The following is a 12,270-nucleotide window of genomic DNA, read 5'->3' on the forward strand; positions in this document are numbered from 1 at the left end:
CCCGGATGTAGGTCGTGTCTGCTGAGGAAGTCTGCTTCCTAGTTGTCCACTCCCGGAATGAACACTGCTGACAGTGCGCTTGCGTGATTCTCCACCCAGCGAAGAATTCTGGTGGCTTGTGCCATCGCCACTCTGCTCCTTGTGCCGCCTTGGCGGTTTACATGAGCCACTGCGGTGACGTCTGACTGGATCAGAACCGGTTGGTCGCAAAGTAAGGTCTCCGCTTGACGTAGGGCATTGTATATGTTGATGTGAAGACAAGTCTCTTGACTTGACCAAAGACCTTGGAAATTTCTTCCCTGTGTGACTGCTCCCCAACCTTGGAGGCTTGCGTCTGTGGTCACCAGGATCCAGCCCTGAATGCTGAATCTGCGTCCCTCGAGAAGGTGAGCACTCTGCAGCCACCACAGGAGTGATACCCTGACCCTGGGGGACAGGGTGATCAACCAATGCATCTGTAAATGTGACCCGGACCACTTGTCCAGTAGGTCCCATTGGAAAGTCCTCGCATGGAACCTGCCGAATGGAATGGCCTCGTATGATGCCACCATCTTTCCCAGGACTCGAGTGCAGTGATGCACTGACACAAGTTTTGGTTTCAATAGGTTCCTGACAAGAGTCATGAGTTCCTGGGCCTTATCTATCAGGAGATAAACCCTCTTCTGGTACGTGTCCAGAATCATGCCCAAGAAAGACAGACGAGTAGTAGGAATCAACTGCGAATTCGGGATATTGAGAATCCAGCCGTGTTGCTGTAACACTTTCAGTGAAAGTGACACGCTGTTCAGCAACTGCTCTCTTGATCTCGCTTTTATGAGATCGCCCAAGTACGGGATAATTGTGACACCTTGCTTGCACAGGAGCACCATCATTTCCGCCATTACCTTGGTGAAAATTCTCAGGGCCATGGAGAGACCAAACAGCAACGTCTGAAATTGGCAATGACAGTCCTGTACCGCAAATCTGAGGTACGCCTGATGAGGTGGATAAATGGGGACATGAAGGTATGCATCCTGTACACAAATGCGGACAACAGGTGTCAAGCCGTGTGTTGCCTTTGTCAAGCTGTAATAAGTAGGGATAAGGACGTTAACCACCTCGGAACATCCTCCCTTATACGACACCTGCAGCGCATTCATCATAAGTCAGTGACAAGTTCAAAAACTTTGGATGACAGCGGAAGCAGTCCACTGACCACTAAATCCCTTCCTCTTGTAACCAAGCTCCTGCAAACCACACCACCAACTCCCTCAGTGTCAATTTCCTCCTTAGACAGGAGAGCCAATAGTCCTGCAGGCCATGTCACTGGCAAGTCTGACGAGTCCTCTCCTGCCTGGGATTCCTCCGATGCATCCTTGAGTGTAACGCCTACTGCTGCTGGCGCTGCTGTTGTTGCTGCTGGGAGTCGATCGTCATCCCAGAGGGGAAGTCGGAAGACCACTTGTACTACTTCCAGTAAGCAATTGACTGTCCAACAGTCCTTTGCGAGGAAGATGAAATATCACAGCAGTCATCCTGCTGCAAAGCGGATAACTCAGGTCTTGTCAGCCTGGGTGGTGAGAAACGTGGTTCCGGTATCCATCGTTAATTTACAGGCAACTAGAGACTTGATTGAGGTACTGTGTCCCCGGTACCAAATACCCTCTAGGTTCCATTTCTCTAGGCAGGCGATACCGAAAATGTACACAGACCTCAGAAAAAGAGTCACCAGTGTCCTAAAAAATGCAGTTGTACCCAATGTCCACTTGTCTGTGGTTAAGTGGAGCAGGGCAGACTCAGGACTATATGACTGTGACAGCCCACTGGGTAGATGTATTGCCCCCCGCAGCAAGAACAGCAGCGGCGGCACCAGTAGCAGCATCTCGCAATTGCCAACTCGTTCCAAGGCAGGCTACGCTTTGTATCACCGCTTTCCATAAGAGGCACACAGCTGACAACCTCTTACGGAAACTGAGGAACATCATCGCAGAATGGCTTACCCCAATTGGACTCTCCTGGGGATTTGTGACATCGGACAACGCCACCAATATTGTGCGTGCATTACATCTTGGTAAATTCCAGCACGTCCCATGTTTTGCACATACATTTAATTTGGTGGTGCAGAATTATTTAAAAAACGACAGGGGCGTGCAAGAGATGCTGTCGGTGGCCCGAAGAATTGCGGGCCACTTTCTGCCTTCAGCCACCGCATGTCGAAGACTGGAGCACCACCAAACATTCCTGAACCTGTCCTGCCATCATCTGAAGCAAGAGGTGGTAACGAGGTGGAATTCAACCCTCTATATGCTTCAGAGGATGGAGGAGCAGCAAAAGGCCATTCAAGCCTATACATCTGCCCACTAAATAGGCAAAGGAGGGGGAATGCACCTGACTCAAGCGCAGTGGAGAATGATTTCAACGTTGTGCAAGGTTCTGCAACCCTTTGAACTTGCCACACGTGAAGTCAGTTCAGACACTGCCAGCCTGAGTCAGGTCATTCCCCTCATCAGGCTTTTGCAGAAGAAGCTGGAGACATTGAAGGAGGAGCTAAAACAGAGCGATTCCACTAGGCATGTGGGACTTGTGGATGGAGCCCTTAATTCACTTAACCAGGATTCAATCTGTTGAAATCAGAGCACTACATTTTGGCCACCGTGCTCGATCCTAGATTTAAAACCTACATTGTATCTCTCTTTCCGGCAGACACAAGTCTGCAGAGGTTCAAAGACCTGCTGGTGAGAAAATTGTCAAGTCAAGCGGAACGTGACCCATCAACAGCTCCTCCTTCACATTCTCCCGCAAGTGGGGGTGCGAGGAAAAGGCTAAGAATTCCGAGCCCACCCGCTGGCGGTGATGCAGGGCAGTCTGGAGTGAGTGCTGGCATCTGGTCCGGACTGAAGGACCTGGCAACGATTACTGACATGTCGTCTACTGTCACTGCATATGATTCTGTCACCTTTGAAAGAATGGTGGAGAATTATATGAGTGACTGCATCCAGGTAGGCACGTCAGTATGTATACTGGCAGGAAAAAGAGGCAATTTGGAGGCCCTTGCACAAACTGGCTTTATTCTACCTAAGTTGCCCTCCCTCCAGTGTGTACTCCAAAAGAGTGTTTAGTGCAGCCGCTCACCTTGTCAGCAATCGGCGTATGAGGTTACTTCCAGAAAATGTGGAGAAGATGATGATCATCAAAATGAATTATAATCAATTCCTCCGTGGAGACATTCACCAGCAATTGCCTCCAGAAAGTACACAGGGATCTGAGATGGTGGATTCCAGTGGGGACGAATTAATAATCTGTGAGGAGGGGGATGTACACAGTGAAAGGGGTGAGGAATCGGAGGATGATGAGGTGGACATCTTGCCTCTGTAGAGCCAGTTTGTGCAAGGAGAGATTGATTGATTGATTCTTTTTTGGTGGGGGCACAAACCAACCAGTCATTTCAGTCAGTCGTGTGGCAGACCCTGTCGCTGAAATGATGGGTTCATCAATGTTTTTCTTTTCAATCTAAGCCCCTGCAGTTTTCTGTAAGCATCTGCTTCGCTATGATGATCAACAAGTCACATGGGCAAACACTCAGGGCTGGAGGCGTAGATCTTAGGACCAGCTGCTACAAGCATGGCAGAGGTGTCACTATCACTGGTGACACCCAGAGAGGTGGCGAAGGAGATTGTAATGCAATGCGCGCAGATAAGCAGCGCAATGGTAAAAAGGAGGCATGGTCTCATAGGTAGGGGCGTGGCCTGAATCACCATTTTGTTGCTCCGGGTATCCCGGGGGTTGGGGGCTGCACCCGGGGACTAGTGTGTGAGTGGTGCTGGCTCCTGCACAGTGACAGAAACTGGGTGTTGCACGTAATGTCACAGTGAAACACCCATATTCTGTCACTGAAGAAGAGCCGGCACTTTGGTGTCACCCCCCTTGGCGGGTGACACTCGGGTGTGTGCCGCAACCCTGTTGTGATGCCACTGACCCATGGGAAGCTTTACGTGGCTTACCCATGTGTTAGTAGCCCCAAGCATCTTTTGTGTTAGTCCCTGAAGAAAAACTTCAAATATTGTTTACAATTTTGTAATCAATGGGCCTAATTCAGTAAGGATAGCAAATTCTGCTAAGTAACAGAATTTGCAATCCTTTGGTTCGCATGCTGGGGCCACCCATCACAGGGCATGGCCACCCAGCATGCCGCCTCCCTTCTTGACCACGCTGAAATTGCAGTCTCAGTGCAGTTCAGCGTGATCATAAAAAATGGGTTAGCCTCCTGTTGGTGCAGACTGTACGTGTGCGCAGGAAGCCGCCACCATTTTTGTGATCGCAGCGGCTGCATGTGATGTCATGCTGCCGCTCTGACCACGCCTCCTGTTTCTCCGTTGCCGACCCCATTTTGTAGCCCTGCCCCTGCACCGCTCCATCTCCGACTTTGAAATGGATTGTTGCTGACCCCCCCCCCGCACCGATTGACAGTCAGAGGTGATCGCATTATCTGCGGGGTGCCACAGAAAATGCAGGCGCATGCGTATGCTCTTAGCAATTTTTGCAGTTGGATTGCTTATTGCGATTACAATCCAACCTGAATCAGGCTCTATTACCTATCACAATGCACTGCAGGTAGTACAAAATGGGGTTAATATAGGAGAAAAACCCCCAGAGCTGTGCTCCTTAACTGTCCCTGGTGGCTAGTGGAGCAGCTGCCCAGTAATCAGTGTCCACGCCAGTGCGCACACGGCCCGCCCCCTACAGCCACGCTGGATCTCGGTATAGTGTGGGCACAGAAGCCCCTTACCTCCCTTTCATCAGCGGCCTCGTGATCCCGGAGGGCGGTGTGTGTGTGACTGACCTTAGGAAGAAACCGGAGCCTCCGCTGCAGTGACACAGCAACCAGGGCACGGGAGTATACTGCGCCACTGGGAGTGATGGAGCTGCAGTAAAGATGTCTATTAGACCTAGCCTGCTGCAGCCCTTGTAGATTCTTATAAAAAAAGTTCTTCTTTTCTTGTCAAAATTAATAGCTAAGAATAGGCTGCCTGAGGCAGCCCCCTGTTAAGTGGCCTACTACTGAAGGCACCAACTACAAACTGAGCTCCCTGTTCATGGAAGCGAGGTTATAGAGCAGGGGGCGCTGAGCATCTTGGGAACAGTCAAAAGCTTTGAGCCTGTTGGTGCCTCAGATCAAGATCCTACTCTACACCCCAATGTGAATCCTTGTGGAGTCCAGTGTACCCCACAGAAGAAATGAATGTGTCACACCCATTGGCAGCAACATTAGAATAGCTGCTGATGGGCACAATTGAGAAAGGAAGGGGGGAACACATTTGAATCCAGCACATATATGTAATTTGAATATGTAATTTGTACTTTCCTACTTTAAAATGTAATGGATGAACCTCACCCTGTGAGAACTATCTTTATGATCAAGAGATCTCATATGCAAGATAAGTATGTGTTGGCAGAGGTGCTCACTGGGCAGAGATGCTGATCGCATCTCTGGCATGTGCCGGTGCACTGCGGCACCAGCACACACACACACTTCAGACCTGATCTCCTGTTGTGTGAATATGCACAGCAGAGATCTGATCTGAATTAGGCCCTATATACAGCTGTCAGTAAGGCAGGGATCTGCTGCTGCCAGTGAGGCAGGGATCTGCTGCTGCCAGTGAGGCAGGGATCTGCTGCTGCCAGAGAGGCAGGGATCTGCTGCTGCCAGAGAGGCAGGGATCTGCTGCTGCCAGAGAGGCAGGGATCTGCTGCTGCCAGAGAGGCAGGGATCTGCTGCTGCCAGAGAGGCAGGGATCTGCTGCTGCCAGAGAGGCAGGGATCTGCTGCTGCTGCCAGTGAGGCAGGGATCTGCTGCTGTCAGTGAGGCAGTGATCTGCTGCTGTCAGTGAGGCAGTGATCTGCTGCTGTCAGTAAGGCAGGGATGTGCTGCTATAAGTGAGGCAGGTATGTGCTGCTGTCAATGAGGCAGGGATGTGCTGCTGTCAGTGAAGCAGGGATGTGCTGCTGTCAGCAAGGCAGTGATCTGCTGCCCACTATCTCCCTATCACCCCTGCCTGAGTCACACACTTTCCCTGTCACCCCTGCCCCAGTTACCCACTATCTCCCAGTCACCGCTGCCTCAGTTAACCACTATACCTGCGACCCCTGCCTCAGTCACCCACTATACCAGTAACCCCTGCTTTAGTCACCCACTATCTCTGTCACCCCTGCCTCAGTCAACCACTATCTCCATATCACCCCTGCCTCAGTCACCCACTATCCCTGTCACCCCTGCCTCAGTCTCCTACTGTCCCTGTCACCCCTGCCACAGTCATCCACTATATCCCTATCACCCCTGCCTTAGTCACTGACTATCTCCCAGTCACCCACTATCTCCCACTCATACATGCTTCAGTCACCCACTATCAACCCACTGCTAAATTGTGCTTCCTAGCTGTTTTTATAAAATCACTGAATCAAATCTAACTCTGATTACATCAGAGAAGGCCAGGTACCCTATACCAGAACAGGGGGTTTGAAATTTTGACTTGTCTACTTAAAGATCACCAAAATCTGATAACAAGGTCAATTACGTCCCTGGTTGGGATTGAACCACCAACCTTTTGGTTAGTAGCCGGACACACTAACCGATTGCGCCACAGAAACACTTTGCAAAAAGTACATACTGACAAAGGCTAATAAGCATACATCTAGAACGTTTCCTAGAAAAACTTTAAAAAGTCAATAATCTGGAGAGTTTTTGTAAAATGTTTCTTCCATCAACCAATGAAGAAACACATTGGTACTTTCCCATGATGAGTGAGTGCTTCAGGATCTCTTGCACTTACATGTGCAGCAGAGTACTGCAATGGAAGCATGCTGGGCCCATTACCCAGAGGTAGGCAGATTGAAACTATCCTCTGCTATATGCATTTTTTTTGTTAATTAAAGTAATCAAAACTGGGATTGATATTTTTGCTCTTTTATTTTTACTTAAAGTACAATAACTTTTACCATTTTAATTTGTTTTAATAGTATATTGACAGTATAGTTTTCTTTAAAAAATCCACTTAATTTTCTTTACCCTATTATTAAAAGGGTAATTGACAAAAACAAACTGCATTGTCACCAGAAGAGCAATACAAAATGTACAAGTGATATATTAAAATCATCTTTCCAGCTTGAATTTCAATGATGCATTGGGGCAACGATTTTGTGAGAAACATCTTCACCCTTAAATAAAGATTTTCTTAATTCCTTACCTGTGTGCTAATTAGATATCACCTTGTTTTCACATTAAACAGACTTCTACATGAGAAAGCAGCAAGGATGCAGTGGCGTTAATGTTTCCTGGTGTCAACCTGTATTATTTCAGTAGACATTGAAATGAGGATGCATCTTGCTGCCTTTCCAATGAAGCAAGTTTAATTTAGTAATAGGTGAAAAACCATCCCTACAAAGGTGTTAATCAGAGACTTGGCTTTGTGGACACTTTTCAGAGAACAAATTTGTTAGCATAAAAATAAAGCCAGAAAATGAAGAGCTGTTTAATCACTCAATTGGATTTTTTTTGCCAGCATATTTCTTTTTCTCTGCAACCCACTGCTAAATTGTGCTTCCTAGCTGTTTTTATAAAATCAATGAATCAAATCTAACTCTGATTACATCAGAGAAGGCCAGGTACCCTACACCATAACAGGGGGTTTGAAATTTTGACTTGTCTACTTAAAGATCACCAAAATCTGAAAACAAGGTCAATTACGTCCCTGGGTGGGATTGAACCACCAACCTTTTGGTTAGTAGTCGGACACACTAACCGATTGCGCCACAGAGACACTTTGCAAAAAGTCCATACTGACAAAGGCTAATAAGCATACATCTAGAACGTTTCCTAGAAAAACTTTAAAAAGTCAATAATCTGGAGAGTTTTTGTAAGATGTTTCTTCCATCAACCAACGAAGAAACACATTGGTACTTTCCCATGATGAGTGAGTGCTTCAGGATCTCTTGCACTTACATGTGCAGCAGAGTACTGCAATGGAAGCATGCTGGGCCCATAACCCAGAGGTAGGCAGATTGAAACTATCCTTTGCTATATGCATTTTTTTTTTGTTAATTTAAGTAATCAAAACTGGGATTGATATTTTTGCTCTTTTATTTTTACTTAAAGTACAATAACTTTTACCATTTTAATTTGTTTTAATAGTATATTGACAGTATAGTTTTCTTTAAAAAATCCACTTTATTTTCTTTACCCTATTATTAAAAGGGTAATTGACAAAAACAAACTACATTGTCACCAGAAGAGCAATACAAAATGTACAAGTGATATATTAAAATCATCTTTCCAGCTTAAATTTCAATGATGCATTGGGGCAACGATTTTGTGAGAAACATCTTCACCCTTAAATAAAGATTTTCTTAATTCCTTACCTGTGTGCTAATTAGATGTCACCTTGTTTTCACATTAAACAGACTTCTACATGAGAAAGCAGCAAGGATGCAGTGGCGTTAATGTTTCCTGGTGTCAACCTGTATTATTTCAGTAGACATTGAAATGAGGATGCATCTTGCTGCCTTTCCAATGGAGCAAGTTTAATTTAGTTATAGGTGAAAAACCATCCCTACAAAGGTGTTAATCAGAGACTTGGCTTTGTGGACACTTTTTAGAGAACAAATTTGTTAGCATAAAAATAAAGGCAGAAAATGAAGAGCTGTTTAATCACTCAATTGGATTTTTCTACCAGCATATTTTTTTCTCTGCAACCCATTGCTAAATTGTGCTTCCTAGCTGTTTTTTATAAAATCACTGAATCAAATCTAACTCTGATTACATCAGAGAAGGCCAGGTACCCTACACCAGTGGTTCTCAAACTCGGTCCTCAGGACCCCACACAGTGCATGTTTTGCAGGTAACCCAGCAAGTGCACAGGTGTATTAATTACTCACTGGCACATTTTAAAAGGTCCACAGGTGGAGCCAATTATTTCACTTGCGATTTTGTGTGGAGACCTGCAAAACATGCACCGTGTGGGGTCCTGAGGACCGAGTTTGAGAACCTGTGCCCTACACCATAAGATGGGGTTTGAAATTTTGACTTGTCTACTTAAATATCACCAAAACCTGATCACAAGGTCAATTATGTCCCTGGGTGGGATTGAACCACAAACCTTTTGGTTAGTAGCCAGACACACTAACCGATTGAGCCACAGAGACACTTTGCAAAAAGTACATACTGACAAAGGCTAATAAGCATTCATCTAGAACGTTTCCTAGAAAAACTTTAAAAAGTCAATAATCTGGAGAGTTTTTGTAAGAATTTTCTTAAATCAACCAACGAAGAAACACATTGGTACTTTCCGATGATGAGTGAGTGCTTCAGGATCTCTTGCACTTACATGTGCAGCAGAGTACTGCAATGGAAGCATGCTGGGCCCATTACCCAGAGGTAGGCAGATTGAAACTATCCTCTGCTATATGCATTTTTTTTGTTAAAGTAATCCAAAACTGGGATTGATATGTTAGCTATTTTATGTTTACTTAAAGTACAATGACTTTTACCATTTTAATTTGTTTTAATAGTATATTGACAGTATTGTTTTCTTTCAAAAATCCACTTAATTTTCTTTACCCTATTATTAAAATGGTAATTGACAAAAACAAACTACATTGTCACCAGAAGAGCAATACAAAATGTACAAGTGATATATTAAAATCATCTTTCCAGCTTGAATTTCAATGATGCATTGGGGCAACGATTTTGTGAGAAACATTTTCACCCTTAAATAAAGATTTTCTTAATTCCTTACCTGTGTGCTAATTAGATATCACCTTGTTTTCACATTAAACAGACTTCCACATGAGAAAGCAGCAAGGATGCATTGGCGTTAATGTTTCCTGGTGTCAACCTGTATTATTTCAGTAGACATTGAAATGAGGATGCATCTTGCTGCCTTTCCAATGAAGCAAGTTTAATTTAGTAATAGGTGAAAAACCATCCTTACAAAGGTGTTCATCAGAGACTTGGCTTTGTGGACACTTTTCAGAGAACAAATTTGTTAGCATAAAAATAAAGCCAGAAAATGAAGAGCTGTTTAATCACTCAATTGGATTTTTTTGCCAGCATATTTCTTTTTCTCTGCAACCCACTGCTAAATTGTGCTTCCTAGCTGTTTTTATAAAATCACTGAATCAAATCTAATTACATCAGAGAAGGCCAGGTACCCTACACCATAAGAGGGGGTTTGAAATTTTGACTTGTCTTCTTAAAGATCACCAAAATCTGATAACAAGGTCAATTACGTCCCTGGGTGGGATTGAACCACCAACCTTTTGGTTAATAGCCATACACACTAACTGATTGCGCCACAGAGACACTTTGCAAAAGTACATACTGACAAAGGCTAATAAGCATTCATCTAAAACGTTTCCTAGAAAAACTTTAAAAAGTCAATAATCTGGAGAGTTTTTGTAAGATGTTTCTTCCATCAACCAACGAAGAAACACATTGGTACTTTCCCATGATGAGTGAGTGCTTCAGGATCTATTGCACTTACATGTGCAGCAGAGTACTGCAATGGAAGCATGCTGGGCCCATTACCCAGAGGTAGGCAGATTGAAACTATCCTCTGCTATATGCATTTTTTTTGTTAAAGTAATCAAAACTGGGATTGATATTTTTGCTCTTTTATTTTTACTTAAAGTACAATAACTTTTACCATTTTAATTTGTTTTAATAGTATATTGACAGTATAGTTTTCTTTAAAAAATCCACTTAATTTTCTTTACCCTATTATTAAAAGGGTAATTGACAAAAACAAACTGCATTGTCACCAGAAGAGCAATACAAAATGTACAAGTGATATATTAAAATCATCTTTCCAGCTTGAATTTCAATGATGCATTGGGGCAACGATTTTGTGAGAAACATCTTCACCCTTAAATATAGATTTTCTTAATTCCTTACCTGTGTGCTAATTAGATATCACCTTGTTTTCACATTAAACAGACTTCTACATGAGAAAGCAGCAAGGATGCAGTGGCGTTAATGTTTCCTGGTGTCAACCTGTATTATTTCAGTAGACATTGAAATGAGGATGCATCTTGCTGCCTTTCCAATGAAGCAAGTTTAATTTAGTAATAGGTGAAAAACCATCCCTACAAATGTGTTAATCAGAGACTTGGCTTTGTGGACACTTTTCAGAGAACAAATTTGTTAGCATAAAAATAAAGGCAGAAAATGAAGAGCTGTTTAATCACTCAATTGGATTTTTTTTGCCAGCATATTTCTTTTTCTCTGCAACCCACTGCTAAATTGTGCTTCCTAGCTGTTTTTATAAAATCAATGAATCAAATCTAACTCTGATTACATCAGAGAAGGCCAGGTACCCTACACCATAACAAGGGGTTTGAAATTTTGACTTGTCTACTTAAAGATCACCCAAATCTGATAACAAGGTCAATTACGTCCCTGGGTGGGATTGAACCACCAACCTTTTGGGTAGTAGCCAGACACACTAACCGATTGCGCCACAGAGACACTTTGCAAAAAGTACATACTGACAAAGGCTAATAAGCATTCATCTAGAACGTTTCCTAGAAAAACTTTAAAAAGTCAATAATCTGGAGAGTTTTTGTAAGAATTTTCTTTAATCAACCAACGAAGAAACACATTGGTACTTTCCCATGATGAGTGAGTGCTTCAGGATCTCTTGCACTTACATGTGCAGCAGAGTACTGCAATGGAAGCATGCTGGGCCCATTACCCAGAGGTAGGCAGATTGAAACTATCCTCTGCTATATGCATTTTTTTTGTTAAAGTAATCCAAAACTGGGATTGATATGTTAGCTATTTTATGTTTACTTAAAGTACAATGACTTTTACCATTTTAATTTGTTTTAATAGTATATTGACAGTATAGTTTTCTTTCAAAAATCCACTTAATTTTCTTTACCCTATTATTAAAATGGTAATTGACAAAAACAAACTACATTGTCACCAGAAGAGCAATACAAAATGTACAAGTGATATATTAAAATCATCTTTCCAGCTTGAATTTCAATGATGCATTGGGGCAACGATTTTGTGAGAAACATCTTCACCCTTAAATAAAGATTTTCTTAATTCCTTACCTGTGTGCTAATTAGATATCACCTTGTTTTCACATTAAACAGACTTCCACATGAGAAAGCAGCAAGGATGCATTGGCATTAATGTTTCCTGGTGTCAACCTGTATTATTTAAGTAGACATTGAAATGAGGATGCATCTTGCTGCCTTTCCAATGAAGCAAGTTTAATTTAGTAATAGGTT

At 43.5% G+C, this 12,270-nt stretch overlaps 1 non-coding gene across 1 annotated transcript; it reads right to left on the minus strand.

Moving 5' to 3' along the window:
- Positions 1 to 11,423: 11,423 nt before the first annotated feature.
- On the minus strand, positions 11,424 to 11,497 carry TRNAS-ACU (transfer RNA serine (anticodon ACU)). The gene has a single exon. It is a non-coding gene; the product is annotated as a tRNA-Ser (tRNA).
- Between the last annotated feature and the right edge of the window lie 773 nt (positions 11,498 to 12,270).

Source organism: Pseudophryne corroboree (genome assembly GCF_028390025.1).
Source record: "Pseudophryne corroboree isolate aPseCor3 chromosome 7 unlocalized genomic scaffold, aPseCor3.hap2 SUPER_7_unloc_4, whole genome shotgun sequence".
NCBI lineage: Eukaryota > Metazoa > Chordata > Amphibia > Anura > Myobatrachidae > Pseudophryne > Pseudophryne corroboree.